Consider the following 6,275-nt stretch of genomic DNA (forward strand, 5'->3'; position numbering starts at 1 on the left):
GTAGCACATTTCAATAGATAAATAAATATTTTGTTGCATGGGTATTAGATGGGATAAACAGGCAAAATAAAAATACTTTATTCTTCCCACAATAACTTTTATTCATTTAATTGACGTGCCTATTTTTCCTGAGTATAGAGATGACAGAAATGTGTAACTTACTCAAGGTCAGAAGGATTTATACATACAGAAACAAAGATATATTTTTAATGGTTTTACATTTAACCTTAGTCTTCCCATTTTGATCTACAGAATAATAATAATTAATAATAATAATAATAATAATAATAATAATAATGCATGTTCTTTATGAGTGGAGAACACTTGAAAATGTAATATGTCTTTTCTAGAAAATTGGTGTGAAGTATAGTATAAAATGCTAATAATATATTATTTTCAGTAAGTATTCCATACCTGATTTATAGCTTCTCCAATGAGACGCTATCTGACATCTACCTGCACTGATAATATGCCAGCTTAGCCTTTGAGTGTGCTTTGGGCTCCTGGAGTTTTATCTGGGAAGCAGAGAAAAGGAAAGAATGGACAACAGCTCTGTGATGCTTGCAAATAGTTGGTGTTAATCCATCTATAAGTGCTCTATTTTAGGGTAGCTCAACCAAATTTGGGATAAAGTGCCCTCCCATCCACAGGTTTGCCAGCAAAGGTTGTATTAACCAGGGAAAATTGCAGGAAGGACCGCAAACCTTCCACAAATAAAAGATTTAATATTAATTATTTCTTTTCCCCAAATACTAGTTATTGAAAGCACCACTTCTTTTTGTGTAGATACTTAGGCAATACATTTTGTGAGAACAACAATTCATGCAATGTGGTAATAGCTTTTTGTGATTAGTCTACAATGGTGTAGAGCTCGATGTGTATATCGATGCACTGTAATGTTGTAATTGCAAATTTTGATTAACAATGCAGATTAGGAAGTAAAATTTCCACAGGTACCAGGTTGAACAATAATGTTATACTATAGTGAGTCCAGCTGGCAAAGTCTTTTGTTACAAGACCTGGCACAAATAACAAATTGTTTCAAAAAGGAGACATGCTCCCAACTGACAGACAGCTTATAGTCCCATATGCAGTGATCCCATAATACTAATGAAAAAAGCTGCTGTGGGAAAAAGTTGCAACACCAGAGGTCTGTTCCATGTTACAATCCATAGAAGTGTATAAATAGCATAGACCAGCTATTGCTGCTTCTCATTTTGTCAAATATTCTAATCATCAGATTGGTCATAGATCATACCAGGTCTTTTCCCAGAGGCCACCGAATGTTTTTCTTAGGGGGGGGGGAGGGGGTGAAAAAAAGAAAACGTATTTGAGGGGCGAGAGTGGGCGGCGGGCGCAGGGCCCTCCCATGGACCGGCTGCCTCCTTCAATCTCTGAAGTGCTTGATGTCACATGGGATGTGCACCATGTGACAGGTGCCATCTCACGTGAGTAGACAGAGGAGTCTCCAGAAGATCCAGTAACAAGGTAAGTATGAGGGAAAGTGGGGGGCTGCTACACTGTGTGATTGAAAGGGGGGCCTGTAATACTGTGTGTGATTGTAAGGTGGGGGCTGCTATAATGTGTGAAGGAAAGGAGGGGTGGGATGCTATAATGTGTGAAGGAAAGGAGGGGAGGTATGTTGCTATAATGTGTGAGGGAATGGATGGCTTCTTTATATAATGTGTGAAATAAGGGAAGGGAGGGGGGATGTCTTAATAGTACATGGGTGGGAGTTAGGCTGTTAATTTAATGGTGGAGTTTAGGTGGGGGCTAATTACTTAATGGGTGCTATTTTATTTGTGAGATGACAGTGGGGCAATTTAATTTATTGGTAGGATATTTAATTTTATAGTGGGGCCTATTAAATTAGAATGGGGTGATGGGACCTGTAATTTAATGCTGGGGTGGTTTGGGCCTATTAATTGAATGTGGGGCTGAGTTTGTGGAGGAGAGCTATTTATTAAATGTGATTATTAATTATTAAAAGTCAAGGATGGTTGTGGGAAATGGTAATGTTAAACGTAAATGCTATTCATTTTTTGTGGGGTTGGTTGGAGGGAAATAGGTCTATTTATCAAATGTGTGTACTATTATTTTAATATTGGTGCTAGAGAGAGGCCTAATTATTAAACGGGAGTTCTATTGATTTAATGTCGGGGCTGGTTGGCTTCCTTAGTTTTCTGAATGTTACTACAACCAAATTCCAGTAGATCTAAATCCTTCCTACTTGTTTTGTTTTCCACCTACAGTTATTTTGTTCCTGCCCTCATGAGGCCACTTCAATCCTTTTTTTCAGGGCCACTTTAAGTTCCCAAGAGTAATGCCATATTAAAAATGAATGCTAGATAGTACTTTTTAATATGTAGTACTAGAAATGCTCTGTCTAGTAAGTGTCTCACTGTACTTAACCTGACTCTGGGCTGTCTGCCTGACAATACATACCTCATAATGCTCTGTTGCTGGTCCTGAAAGATCTTTGCAGGAAGTTTTTTTAAAAAAACAGAGTAATCTAGGTAACATGTTTATGTTCGGCAAATCCTTGAGATAACTCATTTATCCCATAGTTTGATGTCTCACTGAAACATCAAAGCTCACTAAGTAGATTAGGTATGGAGTATGACTTTGATCAAAACAGATCTTTCACATGCAATGCCACTTTTTACTTCCTAGATATTTTGGGGCTAATATGTCTTATGGCCAAAACCTCCTTGACCATTGTGAAATTCAAAGGAGACAGAGCGCATCTTCACCTAGAGCCATTATGGATTTGAAAGGGTGAAATCCTTTAGCCACAATTGCAACTGTAGGATTATGATATAAGGAAATATTAGGAAACTGAAATGTCAAGATTAATGAGAAGGTGTCCTAAAGTGATAGTAGGATAGACTTTGAAGCATTGTTCTTACTGTTGCCATCATGTATATGTAACATCCCTTAGGTTAAGTATTGCTTAGTCGGTTATGTCCAATAGTAAAAGTGATTGCTAGTATTGTTAGTTAGTAGCGGGATCAGAGGATTCAGAAATGGCCCCATTCAACCCAATGAGATAGATATGTGGGTTGAGATGTACACTTATGATCATAGTAAGTAAGAGAGGCTCAGGTCAATGCTGTGAAATATTGAGACTTATAATCCATGCTGATGGAGATACAGATGGATGTACAGAGATCCAAGTCTAGTAGCTTAATTGTCTACCCTTACATGAGTTCAAACCCTTGCAAGTGTTAGTAGTAAAAGCAAAATCGTATTACCCTATTTACACACACAAGAGCAATAAAATGAAGTGTCATACAACAGAGAATGAGGGTTACAGGGGCGCACGCAAGATTCTTAAGAGTAAGAAAAAAAATAGAGACAGCTGCTGCGCATGCGGTCGCGCATGTGCAGCAGCTCCATTTCGGCGGCACTGTATTGTACAGCAGCCGCGGTGCCGTCAAAGAAGCATCCGCAGAGGTGCTGTATTGTAGTACAATATAGCACCGCCCCGCGGGCGCTTCTTTGACAGCGCCGCGGCTGCTGTACAGTAAAGTGCCGCTATGTAGGGGCACTGTTTAGACCCCATTCTTCGCTGAGGGGAGGGGTTTCTGGAGAACCAGAAACCCCTCCTGCGTGTGCCCCTAGGTTATAGGTCTCCAGGGTTAACAGCGACAGTGCTTCTCACGATTTCATGCACCATCCTTATCAACTATTTTATAATGTTGGCAGCTACGATTTTGAGGTCCATAAATGACCTTTAATGAGATGAATGTTTACAGAAATATGACAGCAATCAGCAAGTAATCTAATTAATGATTTTCTTAGTAACACAACTGAAATTAAAAGGAAATAAAATACATTTTGTGCTACAATATGAGTTTTTCCATATATATAAAATATGTAAATATAATACATTATTTAGCTATGAAATACCACCAACCAGGACACCCGCGGGAATAACAAAAGCTGGTTAATACCTGTGATGTGACGCGCCCTCAGAAACCTTTTAATTCAATCTTAATTTTTAAATAAACAGTTAGAAGACTCTGTACTTATAGCATACTGATTGGAAAGATCTTATAAAAAAAACTAGCAGCTGTGAGAAGTGAATCATCTGTGCCTAATCGAAGGTTTAGAAATGTTCTGTGATAACCTCCCTGTGCTTCTCAGCTTGTACCAGGAAGCATGTGTTACTGTATCAGACATAATATAACCTGCAATGCATTAATACTTTTCATTTTCTTTTTTTTCTGCCTTTTTGCTGCAATTTCCTTCTCTCAGACAGCCTGTAGAGGTCAGAAAAGGTCCTTTCTATCCAGTCAAGTTAAATTATTAGCATTCTCTGTAAGCAGTATTAATTAAGATGAGCCATGCTTTCCTCCCAGGTACCAAATGTCAGACTTTAATACAAAACAGAGTGTTAAACAGCTTTAGCATCAGTCTTGTTTATTTTTTCCCTCTTTTGTTGTATAGTGTAGTCTAAGAGACTGCCAGCCCTCTGCTGAAAATCACTCTTTATTCATCCTGGGCTCCTGGGGTAATGGAAAGAATTGGGACCCTTGCACTATAAATGAACTCCTTACCCTGAGATCATACCAATATATCATAAATAAATAAAGCAAAAGCCCACACACACATTTTTAAAATACATTTTAATTGAAAGAAAACAAATGCTCATTCACCACCTTATTTTAAAAACATAGTGGGGAATTATACTTTCTATAAAATCCAACAAGAAAAAGAAAAAAGGGCAATGATGTACTGTTTACTAAGAGTGGAATGAATTGCCCGGTACTGTCTTTATTGGCTTAACCAGTGTGTTTACCATGTTTCAGCCAATCAAATTGCAGCTAGGCAGGTCAAAGGCCTGTGATTGGCTGAACTGCATAGACACTGCCAGTCATTTCAGGATACTGTCATCCTGAATCAGCATTGGGGTTCTTAGTGAGCAGTCTAGTGAGATATAGTGTGCTATGTAAACAAGTACAGGAGTTCCATGAAAATGCAATTGTGATTAAAGGCAAAACTTGCCTTTAATCACATTGCTGCTTTTTAATTTAGCCGGTAATGTCACCGAATATCGGCGATTTGTGAAAATAGCACTTTAATACATTTACCCCTTAGAAGGGACCTTATATTTCTCTGGGGTAGTCAACGTTTCTCACTTGTTCTTACATTTTATGGTTTTGCACCCCTTTGTTCATATAAAGTTTGGGACACTATAGATGTATCTATCTCTAGTAAACACTTGTATCTATTTTGATGTGACATCTCGCTATTAGAGTTCCTTCTTTTCTACCTATCGGACTTATTGAGTGGTACATTCATAACCTTATATCTTTCGGAACTTGACTTTTTCCTACCTTTAATTCCCCAGTCATTAACTCCCTGTCTCCAGTAGAGGATGATCTTTTATTTCTTTCATAATTCTCAGATCATTTATTATAAGATCTCAGCCTATCATTTTTGTAATCAGTTTAATCATGTATTAATTTTGTATCTTTTACTTTAATCAGTGACCTCTCCAACCCCTCAATCCTTAAATTCAGAAAATTGCGCTTACCTGCCAATTATGTGGCATTGGACATGGTTGTGCTTCTGTTCATCCACGTCACTTTTGATCAGAGGAAACCTATCACTGAAATAATGTGACTTTGTTGGAGCCCTGATATGTAAATCTAACCCTGTAATCAGTGCTGACTTAATGAGCCATTCAACTCGAGGCCCAATATATCAAAGCAACCGCCTCCAAATAATCTATGAAAAGTCATAAAAAAATCTATAAAAAAACCTCCAAAACCACATTCTACCTAGTATTCTGAGTAATTCGCATCTCAAAAGTATTCAGGTCTGAATCACTCGTATATATGCTTGGTTTGCACATGGAGTAAGCAGAAGTATATATATGTCTGGTTTACGGCTGCGTTTACAAGCCTACAGATAAAGCGTAGAGACGTAACTTGACAATGTTAGTACTACATGCATTAGTATATTTGTACGCAGTACCCAAATCGGACACAACATATTACTCAAACAAAGTGTCATATACATAACAAAATAGTGTATGGACATTCTTACTAATAAAAGCAAAACTCACATTTAGTATTAAAATTATCATTAAATACAAACATTGGTTAGCTTTTAAAGCCAAATGCTAATCTTCCTTCCTGCAGCTGTCAGAATGCAAATAACAATTAAAAAATGCGAATAAATTGCAGAAATTGAATATAATATAGCAGCCAAAGTTTTGGCTTCAGTTACAGGAAAGGGAGGACATAATCATCCAATCCATTTTT

The sequence above is a fragment of the Mixophyes fleayi genome, chromosome 4, assembly GCF_038048845.1.
Source record: "Mixophyes fleayi isolate aMixFle1 chromosome 4, aMixFle1.hap1, whole genome shotgun sequence".
Taxonomy (NCBI): Eukaryota; Metazoa; Chordata; class Amphibia; order Anura; family Limnodynastidae; genus Mixophyes; species Mixophyes fleayi.